The sequence below is a fragment of the Sminthopsis crassicaudata genome, chromosome 4, assembly GCF_048593235.1.
Source record: "Sminthopsis crassicaudata isolate SCR6 chromosome 4, ASM4859323v1, whole genome shotgun sequence".
Taxonomy (NCBI): Eukaryota; Metazoa; Chordata; class Mammalia; order Dasyuromorphia; family Dasyuridae; genus Sminthopsis; species Sminthopsis crassicaudata.
Genome location: NC_133620.1, coordinates 71,344,464 through 71,356,974, shown reverse-complemented (window position 1 = coordinate 71,356,974; position 12,511 = coordinate 71,344,464). Strand labels below are relative to the sequence as shown.

The 12,511-nt window shown below is 35.8% G+C and overlaps 1 long non-coding RNA gene across 1 annotated transcript; it reads right to left on the bottom strand.

Moving 5' to 3' along the window:
* Positions 1-355: 355 nt before the first annotated feature.
* On the bottom strand, positions 356-12,037 carry LOC141540553 (uncharacterized). Its single transcript, XR_012481583.1, has 4 exons — positions 11,518-12,037; positions 3,542-3,714; positions 2,358-2,463; positions 356-1,703 (listed from the first exon to the last, which is right to left on the bottom strand). It is a non-coding gene; the product is annotated as an uncharacterized LOC141540553 (long non-coding RNA).
* Positions 12,038-12,511: the final 474 nt, after the last annotated feature.

Here is a 12,511-nt window from a genome sequence, read left to right as displayed (position 1 = left end):
GAAAATCTTAATAATAAGAGCTGTACAAAAGTGGAAAAAGGCCACTGCAGAAGTAGCAGACTCTTTCACTTTGGATATCTTCAAGTTGGACAACCACTTGGCAGGCATGTGAGAGTGATTTCTTTTGTACAAGAGTTGATCTAAATGACCTTACAATGCTCAAATTCTATGATTTGTTGATTCCAAGAGATAATAGAAAAACATGAGTCAAATGAAATATTTAATAAGACAGAACAGAAGGAAATTCAGAAGGAGGCAAAACCAGGAAAATTTTGTTACTATTTTATTAAATTTAATATACTCATTAACAATACTGTGAATAAGCAATGAGATATATGAACAAAAATAGGGCAAAAATACTTTAAAAATACAAAGTCTTAGAATGATCCAAAGAAAAAAAGGGATCACTTCTGACTCAAAGAGGATTGCACAAAGGATGGCATTTGAATTGGGCAATATGTCACAAAAATTAATCTAAAAACTGACAGCAGGAGGAACTGATTTTCTCTTCTCTCCTTTCCTACTTTTGCCTTTCTCCCTTTTTATTGTTTCCCTCTCTGCCTGTCTTTCTCTCTTCCCCTCTTTCCTTTTCTTCCTTTTTTCTCCATCCTTCCTCTCCTTGCTACTTTTTTCCTTCCTACTTTTTCCTTCCTTCCTTTCCTTCTTTCCCTTCTTTCCTTCCCTTCCTTCCTTCTCCCCTTTTTCTTCTTTCTCTTTCCCCCCTTCTCTCTCCCTCTCCCTTTTCCTTTTTTTCTCTCTGTTTTATGCTTCTGTCTCTATCTTTCTGAATGTCTCTTTGTATTTGTCTATTTCTTTCCCTTTTCCTGATGATTGAATTGGAATAACTAAGCTATACCCTACTTATCAAATGGAAAGAAACATAAGATGAAAGCAAGACTGGAAGATCCTTGGAGATCATCTCACTGCAGAACAATCCAACTTCAGAACTGGCAGAGAAGTGAAGGAAAAGGGTTCTCCTTCCTGGAATGTCCCATTCCACTGTGGGATAGCTCTAAGTGTAAGCAAGTTGTTCCTGAAACTGTGGCAAAAATCTGCCTTTGCTGCTTCCATGCACCATTCCCAAATTTCCCCCTTCAAGCCCATCTCCACTCTAGCTACCATCTCTCCTATCTTTAAAGATAATCCTTAATCAAGGAGAATCAAGAGAGTTCTTGAGGTACTTGAAGGTTGCTACCATATCCCTCCATTCCCAAGTCCTTTCTTTTCCAGCCTAACCATCCCTAATTTTCTTTTCTTTTTCTTTTTTTAAAAATAGTTTTTATTTACCAGATATATGCATGGGTAATTTTACAACATTGACAATTGTCAAACCTTTTGTTCTAATTTTTCCCCTCCCCCCCCCCCAGATGGCAGGTTGACCAATACATGTTCAATATGTTAAAGTATAAATTAAATACAATATATGTATACATATCCAAACAGTTGTTTTGCTGTACAAAAACAATCAGATTTTGAAATAGTGTACAATTAGCTTGTGAAGGAAATCAAAAATGAAGGAGGACAAAAATAGAGGGATTGGGAATTCTGTGTAGTGGTTCATAGTCATCTCCCAGAGTTCTTTTGCTGTATCCTTAGTTTTCGTAACTAATCCTCATAAACTTGTGACTTTTCATCATCTCAGGTACTCTCTTTAGGATGGTTTCAAGCTTCTGAATTTTCTTCATAAAAAGTGGTACCTGAAACTGAACAAAATATTCTAGTAAGGATCTGATCAAGGCAGAATACAGTGACTATCATCTAATTACTAGATATTATAAGAAAATAGGACCAAAGCAAAATAAAATAATAGTAATATTAAGTAAAAACCACGAAAAAAGGTATTAAGAGGAAAGTGACAAAATAGGAAATATTTCAAATGTACTTAATCCCCTGACATGTCAGCTGAGTCACAAATTATAATTAGCAGATTTTAAGTTCCTAGAGATTTGGGGCTATTTCTGATTATTTCCTCCATACTCTCTAGTGCAATACTTGTTTAATAAATGTTCCAATTTTTCCCTTCCCTTCTTCCACCCTCCCTCCCCTAGATGGCAAGGGATAATGTTGTAAAAAATTACCCAGGCATATGTTCTGTCAATAAAAAGTTATATTTTTTTAAAAACAGTAAGCTTTGATGGCAATTGTGTTAATCCATCTCTCTTGTACCCCACCAGGAATCTTTGTCTTTAATCTCATTCTCTAGATTCTTTTGGATTCATTGGAAATTCTTAATAATTAGGAACTCCTAATAAAGATATTCTTCTTTGTCAATGCTGATAGGCATGGCAGTTGACTATAAATCTTTGAGAATTGCCATAGACATCCAACAATTAAATGACTTACTTGGGATCACACACCTATTATTTGTCAGAAGTGGATTTTGAATCCAAGTCTTTCTGCCTCCACTATCCAGACCATAAAAGAGTTTTACACTGATCAGGTAAGACCTGAGACCAAGGACATCTGGAAGAAAGAATAAGAAATACTTTAAATCTGATTATAAACCAGGAGCAACAAATGAAAAACAATTTTCATTTTAGATGGATGTTTGGTAGTTCCAAGAGACAATTCTTCTGAGTTTAGAGATCATCTTAGAGAACTACCTTATTATAGTAATGAACAAAGGGTCAAATATCTCCTAGGTCATAGATTTAACAAGTTAAGGAACTGAAACTCCAAGCCAAATCTTCAGCAGTGATCTCATTGTTGGTTTCCCAATATCAAAAGGCCATGGTTAAAATTTCCATTCTTAGAAGATTTACAGACACAATCCCAGGGATGTTATATTCTGATTGGGCTTTTCCTCGATATCCTTTAGTATAATTCCATCACATTTCAATGAGAAATATTTCTGGATTTCTTGTCCCCTCTTCTCACTTTCTAGTGCCTTTCTGAGATCCATCTACTGAGGAAATTGAGATTAAGACAGCAGATGGTTAACTGTAGGAACTGAGTAAACCACAGTGACTCCATCTCATGATTCAATTCTGGAGCTGGCTTAGTTCCCTTTCTGTTCAATTATGGATTTAGTCCAGTCTTATTTGTTAATATTAATAATTAAATTGTAAAAATTGAGAGAAAACTTTATTGAATTGTTTGAATCTATATCTGCATAGCTAAAAAGCTGAATCACCTCTTCATTTGGTTCCCTGAACCCCATACCTGCCATTAATCTCATCATTTAACTCCCTGACCACCAGAAACCCTCGTTTCATTTTGGTTCCCTGAATTCTAATCTCATTATTTGGTTCCCTGATCAAAGAGAACCCCAAAATCTAGATCTCATCACTGAGGCAACTAGATGGCGCAGTGGATAAAGCACTGGCCTTGGAATCATGAAAACTCATGTGTTCAAATTTGGCCTAAGACATTTACTGTGAGACTCCAGGTACTTATTTAACCCTGTTTGCCTTAGTTTTCTTATCTATAAAATGAGCTGGAGAAGACAATGGCAAACCACTCCAGTATCTTTGCTAAAATACCAAAATAGGGTCATGAACCAACAGGAGAAAGAAATACAGAGAGGCTTGGAGAGACTTACATCAACTGATGCTGAGTGAAACGAGCAGAACCAGAAGATCATTATACACTTCAACAATGATACTGTATGAGGATGTATGCTGATGGAAGTGGAAATCTTCAACATAGAGAAGAGCTAATCCAATTCCAATTGATTAATGATGGACAGAATCAGCTACATCCAGAAAAGGAACACTGGGAAATGAGTGTAAATTGTTATTTTTACCTTCTGAATCCAATTCTTCCTGTGCAACAAAAAATTCGGTTCTACACACATATATTGTATCTAGAATATATTGTAATATATTTAACATGTATAAGACTGCCTGCCATCTGGGGGAGGGGGTTGGGGGAGGAAGGGAAAAAATCTGAATAGAAGTAAGTGCAAGGGATAATGTTGTAAAAAATTACCCATGCATATGTAATGTCAAAAAAAAAGTTATAATTATAAAATAAAATAAAAATTAAATTAAAAAAATATTCTATGTGACATGAGGAAGAGGAAATGGTAAACAAAACAAAACAAAACAAAACAAACAAACAAACAAAAAAAATAGGGTCATGAAGAGTCAGACATGACTGAAGATTATCGGACCAAAAACCCAGTCTGACTCAAAAACTGATGTAAAGACTTTTGTCATAATTCATTGTGTCTTAAAATTCATGTCTTATCTGAAAACTGGCTCCATACTGATCAATCAGTATTGTTTCCATATTCTTTAGTTTGTTTACAGATACTTGGGATAGTAGGACAATGCCTTTTTTAATTTCAGGGAATTATAGTCCCAATTTGAAAGGTCTCTAATCTTTCATCCAATTAGAAATCAGATTACCTAATGTTGTATTATTTTAACTGCCCCAGATTATATTTCTATCCCCCAAATTGGGGAAAATGAGGTTTGCATTACATTTTCTGGGGAGATTTAAATTTGGTCCAAGGGTTTGGAGAAAGATTGTCTCCAGGAGGCAGGAAGTTTAGGATTAAATTTAGTTTAAGAATTACATTTTCCCCTAAGGGTAGAGATTGAGGCAGAGCACTTTGTTAAATTTATATCCCTTCAATAAAATTCTTATTGTCCTGGAAACTGATGTAGAGTCCCATACAGAAGTGGAGGGGGGTAACTAAACATAGATTTCTCAAATTATGCTAAAATATAGAAATATTCAACAGGGACCCCAAAATTGGCCTGACGAACTTTCAATTACTCTTAAAGTTTGGAAAATTGTACCCTTTTTCTGTGTTTTTGTATCTTTGTAAAATGTAGGAAAATATTTGTCTTGCATCTTGTATAGTGTTGTTTATAGACGTTTTTTATCTTTTCCTTCCTTTCTTCCCTTCCTCTCTTCCTTCCTTCCTTCTTTCTTGTTAGAGCCAGATCATGAAGATCTTTTTACAAAATATTTTATTTTCCCCTAATAACATGTTAAAACAATTTTAAAAAAGTTTTGAGTTCCAAATTCTATTCCTCCTTCCCCTTCCCTCTCCCTGAGACAATAAACAATCTAATACAGGTTATATATTATACATTATATATATATATATATGATATACAATATATAATATACATAATAATATACAATCATATAAAACATTTACATATTAGTCATTGTGTACAAGAAAACTCAAATTGAAATGAAAGAAGAAAAAGTGAAAAATAGCATGCTTCAGTCTGTATTCAGACAACATAATTTTTTCTCCTCTCTGGAGTTGGATAGTATGCTTTATGATTGATTCTTTGGGCTATCTTGGACTATTGTATTGCTGAGAATAGCTAAATAATTCACAGTTGATCATTATATAATATTGCTGTTATTATACTCAACATTCTGCTTTAGTCACTTTACTTTGCATCAGTTCATATAATTCTTAACAGGTTTTTCTGAAAATATCTTGCTCATTTCTTATAGCACAATAATATTCCTCCCAATCACATATCACAAATTGTTTAGCCACTTCCCAATTAAAGAGTATCTCTTCAATTTCCAATTCTTTACCACCATAAAAAGAGCTACTATAAATATTTTTGTGTCAATAATTCCTCCCCTCCCCCAATCTCTACATCTCTCATAATGTCTTTGGTATACAGACCCAGCAGTTTAGGTATTGCTTGCTCAAAGTGATGTAAACTGAGATCTTTTGGGGGGCCAGGAAGCTGGATCCTCTTGGGGAGGTCCCAGACCCTAGGAAAAGCCTACAAACTCCCAGTTATTTAATTGGAGATTTTGGTCAATTACCCTCCATTGAATTGTCACAAACATCTCTCAGCAGTTCAAATTTTCAGTTATTCAAGTGAAGATCTCTGTCTGATGGTCTTCTCCCAGCCCCAGGCCAAGATGTATCCCATATAATCACAATTTGTCAATCCACCTTTGCCAAATTCCTAATCAGGAGTTCTGCCCACTAAGAAAGTTTCCTTCTTAGTGAACAATAAAATTCCCTTTTTTTGCCACACAGATTTCAGGTTTGCAAATTCTTTCACATTGGACCTGCGCCTACTAGAGGAGATTCCCCACCCCAATTCTCACACCTACATTACAACTACCACTAACCTCATCATTTTGGTTCCCTGACTGGGAATCCCAGAGAATCTGGAAGATGTAAAGCCTTTTCTTGTTGATTATCCTATTCTAGGACACTCAAATACTGGGGAACATTTGAGTCCTTGGAGCTCAACTTGAGCAGAATTCTCTCAGGGACACTAGAATGGGAACTCTTGCATTCTCTGATAAAAAGTCCCCTTAATCAGGCAGCATTTTATCATCTCTCCATCTCTAGAGATGTCTAGAGAAGGACAAGGCGCTATAGAATTGGGAAAACTAAGGCTTGTGGCAAAATGGGACAGAACATTTCTGTTTCTAAGGATCCTTCCTTAGGCAGAAACAAATTCGGCTTGAAAGATCTCAAAACTAAAAAGCTTAAATTAAAACAGCATTGCAGAATGCTGCTTAAACTTGCTAGAAGGAAATGAGTTTTCAACTGCTCCTTAAGCCTGGAGATCATGGGATGCCTGACTAGGACCCACCTTTGCCAAAATTCCTAAAGAGGAATTTTGCCCTCTAAGAAAGCTTCCTTCTTGGTGAACAATAAAATCCCCTGTTTTTGACACACAGATTTCAGGTTTTCGAATTCTTTCACAGTGGTTTCATTCATTTGGAGATCTGGCCAGAGATATGGTCACATCCTCTATTGAGTTGAAGATTAGTCTGGAACCACTCCCAGGAGCTCAAACTCCCAATCTTGGGCTTCTCATTCAATTTTGAATGGAAGCCCAAGCCTCAGAAGACTAATAAAAGACAACTCTAAACCCCAAATCTTTGCAGAAGTCCTAAACAGGACTATGCTTTGCTAAGGAAGCTCTTTTTTTTTTTTGGCAAATCTGACTTGTGTCCACTGTGAAGATATTCTCTTCTTAGTGTTAACCTGCTGTGTCTTCTACTCAAATCTCTCCGACAGATTCTTCTTCCTGTAACGAACCGTTGTCTCCAGGCAGTTGCTGTTAACTCTTGTCCTTAGAAGTGACTTCCCTTCTGCAGAGAGCCCCGTCAAGCCTGATGCAATGCAGAGTCTTTCTTCTTGAATCCTGGCTCTGAATCTCCTCCAGCTCTTATCCTTCTCCAGGCCGATCTGCTCTTTGCGCCCAGTGCTGTCTCTTTTATCCTCCCAGAGAATGGGCGTGGGATAATGCAAGGGCTTCTGGGAAGAACCACCCCAGCCAATGAGCTTGCCCCCTCTATCAAGTCAACCTGAGTTCTCACCTTGTAATTGTCCAGAAAACCTGAATTCTCACCTTGTCACTATCCAGACAACCTCAGTTCTCACTTAGTAATCCTAACATTAACCTTTGCTATCTCCCTAACAGAACCTTTTGACTAAAAAGTCTGTCTTCCTAGCAAAGCTGGCTTCTCAGTGCCAATAAAAATCCCTTTTGCCACACAGATTTTGGGTTTGCAAATTCTTTTGAATTGGACTTGGGGTGGGGATTCCCCAATTCTCATACCTCTTCACTACCACTAACATCATTTGTACCTCATCAAAAGGGTATGCACAAATTAGATTAACGTGTGGGCATAGTCCTTGAGAGATTTCTAAAGGAAAAATGCAGCCAGCCAGAAAAACTGATGAAAGGATATACCCAAAGAGTTGAGAATACTGGGGAAGATTAATGAAGTTTTATATTTACAGCAGTATTCTAGTAATCAGGACAAGTTCCCATTTGAGGCTTTCAGTATGAGATTACTGAAAAGGTAACAAACCCCACTGCCTCTGCATTTCAGCCTTAGCCATGCTGGAATTACAGAGATAAAGTCAGATAATCATAGAAAGGATAACTTCTTTTTAAACTATTAAAAACATCTCAGTAGATTTTGGAGGTTTAGAGACTAAAGATTGGAGAGTAATTATTAAAGGTTTTGGAGGCAAATAATTTTCACTTAGCTAAACATGATGAAATATCTTAGTGAGTTTTAGGGTACTACTCTGTAGAATTTATTTTAAAGAAATATAAGAATTAGATTGATGAACATTTGCCTTCCTATTCCTTCATTCACCCCTTAATTAGCATTTAAGTGCATCTCAGAGTTTGTTATTTACTAATTTTTTTTGTTTGTTTCTGGGATTGATTTCCCTATTTAGAGTATAATCCTGGACTCCCCCAGACAACGGAAGAAAAGGTCTGGTAGGGGTGGGGGCTTCTGCATTAGGGTTTATATAATCTTGTGTTTGTGCTTTGTGTTCCTCTACTGACACCTTGTCTATTGGGTGCTGCCCTTTCCTGTGAATTTGTAGTAAATCCTTTTTTGCCTTTTTGCCTTGAGAGTCTCTGATTTTAATTTGGATAAGGTCACTGTCCCACACAAGACATTGAATTGAAATTTTAAAAGAATTTGATAAAATAATTATTTTAAAATTTAAATTTGTAATGGAATATATTTTATCTCAAAACCTAATAAGTAAATTTTCATTTGAATTTTTTTGCTATTATGTATAGAAATTATGAAAATATATAGTAATGCAGTATAATAGAAAATGGAAGGTGTTGTAGTCTGAGAATTGTGACAGGTGAATGTCCCTGGGGAAAAAATTCTGGGCATGACTTGGGCATTTTTACTCAGTTACTTTAATTTCCTTTCTGAACAGGAAATTTTCCTACTTGGTTAATCCTGAGCTTTGTTTTTGATACCCTGTGACGATGATTGGCTGTCAGAATGATTTGTTCCTGGAATCAAACAGAGCAAAGGGATTTTCCCCCCTATTATGTTTTTAGTCAGGTCAGACTGTGCCCTTGAGGAACTAGTCTTGACATTGTTGTAACTATATCTCTGCTTTTCCTTTCATAGCAAGTTTCTATAATCAGGGCAGATAGAGCAATAGAAATTTTATAAGTACTATGCTAGATATATTAACAGATTGATACTGGAACATCTCGAGTTACTATAACAATGCAAGTAAGAAAAATCTTACAATTTTAATCTATATTTGTGGTCAAATTATAACAAAAGTATGATATACACTTAAAGGGGGAATTAGAAAAAGAAATAAGGCAAAGTTTTTCTAATTAAGTAGAATGGTAAAATTTGAGAAAACAAAAGGATTAGACTTTTCTCTAAGAATTATACACACACACACACACACACACACACACACACACACACACACACACACATGATTGGCTTCCAAATGTATCTAGTATGGAAATTCAGTCTTTGAGTATGTTTTAATGAAAAATTCTCAAAATTAAAGGACAGATTATAGTGAAGAAAGTAAAATATTTTCCCATTTTTTAAATATCTTATTTTTAAAAAAAAATAATTCATTTTACAAATTACATCTTTATGAATTTTTTAAAAAAGGATTCTTAAATCAGGTACAGGTACAGCAAAAATAAAAAAAAAACAAGTGGTATATAAAAAGTGAAATTCTCTGAAGTTTTAGTTTTGGAGAACAATATTTAAGAGATTGTACTAAGTTATATTAAGTCGTTACTAGCAGAATTATCTAAGAACCTCTACAAAACTGATTTGAAACCAAAGAAGCAGACCCACTTCGGAGCTTTCCTGAGAATTAAATCTATTCTGGAATGTACAAGAGAAGATATCCAGAGACCAGATGACTACATGAGGCAAGTGAGACTCAAAATGTGCTGATTAAATGGACATTTGGAGTAAATTACAAGGGTACAAGGAGACTTGCTGTTAGCTAGTACTGATGCTTTGGCCCATTATTTCATAGTATTTAAAAGTTTCTTGATTACTGTAGAGACATGTAAGTCTTCCTTTTCAAAATGATTTCCTTGTGAGGCTTCTTTAAGTATGTGCTTGTTGGACACTCCCTCTCCACGTCCTGTTATCTCAAGCCCATCATGGTAAAAATGGAAACAAACCCTTCTCATTGAAGCCATCCTCTCCTTCAAATTTTCCTAATTCTACTGAGATCATTACCACCATTTTAGTTACCTGGGTTTATAATCTTGGTATCATTTTTTATTTTGTTTTTTTCTCTCACCATCTATAAATTGCCAAGTATTGTTTCTTCTTTCTCTATTTCTCACGTGTCCCCTTTTCTTTATTCACACAACCACTATTCAAAGTTCAGATCCTCATCATCCTTGACTATTTAATAAAATTCTCTTGCTTCTAATCTTTTCTCCAATTCATCCTCTAGAAATTTGCTGATAAAATTTCTGAAGATGCTTTGAATATGTGTATTCTTAGCAATTCACAGCTCAAAATTATGTAATTGATCCTTAACACATAAAACAGAGATCTGAATATGTTAATTTTCAGTTTCTCTCTAAGTTAAATAAAACAAAACAAAAACACTCTCAGTATGGTATTTGTCACTGAAAAATCTATTTCCAACCTACCTTTCCATAATAATTTTATCTTACTTCCTTTCATACACTCTGCAGTCCACCCAAACTGGATCTCTTCCCTGAACTCCACCTCTTCCCTCCACTCCACCTCTTCCCTCCATGCAATTGTAAGGCTATCTGCCATGCCTAGAATACTCCCCTCATCTCCAAATCTCAGAATCCTATTTCTACAAGGTTTGGCTCAAAGGTAGCACTTTTTTCTGCAGCCTTTCCTGATGCACCATTATTAGTACTCTTTCCATCTTTCATTTACCATGTACTATACCTATTTTTAATGTCTCAGACTTTAAAAGGGTTAAAAGATTTTATCTGAACGTACATTTGATATTTTATGTACATGTTGTATCCCCTAAAATATAAGCTTTTTCTGTAAGAAATGACCAGCAGGATGAATTCAGAAAGGTTTGGAGAGACTTGCATGAACTGATGCCGAGTGAAATGAGCAGAACCAGAAGATCGCTGTACACTTCAACAACAATTCTGATGGAAGTGGATATCTTCAACATTTAAGAAGATACAACTCACTTCCAGCTGATAATGATGGACAGAAACAACTACACCCAGAGAAGGAACACTGGGAAGTGAATGTAAATTGTTAGCACTACTGTCTGTCTACCCAGGTTACTTATACCTTCGGAAGCTAATAATTAATGTGCAACAAGAAAATGGTATTTACATACATATATTGTATCTAGATTATACTGTAACACATGTAAAATGTATGGGATTGCCTGTCATCAAGGGGAGGGAGTAGAGGGAGGAAGGGGAAATTTTGGAAAAAAGAATACAAGAGATAATGTTATTAAAAAAAATTACTCATGCATATATACTGTCAAAAAATTATAATTCTAAAAAATAAAAATAAAAAATAAAATAAAATGTAAGCTTTTATAGCAAAGATAGTTTTTGTTGTTGTTGTTGTTTTTATATACTCAGCTCTGTACACGCTGCTGTGCACATAGTAGGTGGTTCATATTGTGTGTTGGATTAAATTGAATAGCCATTTTCTCTTAACTTCTTCAGGGAGCCTATGTTCTCTCATTTTCCCTCCTTATCTAAAAAAAAAAAAGGTCTTTTTCTGTCATTTTCTCTTTTTTCTTCAAGCTTCTAATAAGTTGGAAATTACCTGCTGACTCTCCCCTTAGATAGATGTTAAAGAAAAATGCTTCCTTGTCCTCAGTTTGCATCAAAGGAGAATCATAGTGACCTGGCCTTTGAATTCCTAGACAGCCCACACATCACAAGGCTTTGGAATCTCCTTTAGAAATTGGATTCAGGCTCCGAAGTTCTCATACCCTTTCTGGGGGCAAAACTTCATTCTTAAGAGATTTGATTTCTGGACAAAAGTTATTTGAAGCCAAGTCCAATGAAGGGTGGGTCAAGGTGGGCAAGATAATAAGGGATCAAAATGAAATGAAGATGCATTTTCTTATGTAACAAAATATTTCTGAAGGCACTTTGGGGCATGTGTATTGTTTAAAATCTGTGTTGTATTTCAAATACACAGTCACACTTCATGAAATATATAGGGGAGCCCCAACACATAAAATGGTCTCATTCTAAAAGCAATTGTAATTTGGTTGTATAGAACTAGGAACACGTTTCTTCCCTCCAAGAAAGGATTTTCTAAAGCATAGTTGATTCAAACCACAAACAGTTCAGTTGAAGATATAGAGGGGGCTCTGGGTATGGAATGTTGGTTGTGCTCAATCGTCAGTTGGTCCTGCTTAACTGTCTTTCTTTGTTAGAAGCAAGGGTTCGGGAGAGGGAGGTAAACTGGGAAATGAGTGTGGTGGAAAAACAAATCAGAAATAGAGGCTGATTTGATCCATGATTTAGTTGATTCTCAATTGTGGATCCTGGAAATAGAAGGCTGTGTGGTGATGGGTTAGTAAGATAGGAAAAAAGGAGAAAGGAAAGAGGAGAGATAGGAACGGGGAAGGGGAAGTAAAAGTTTTAGTTATCTCCTGATTTCCTGGGTCCAGGAATGCCTCAAGGCTCCAGTTGATTTTGATACTGTCACCTTCTTGTTCCCCTTTCACCTTATTCCTTTCCCACTCCAATTGCCTACATGCCTTCCATTTTCTTAAGCCCTGTCTGTCCACCCCACTACCCTATTT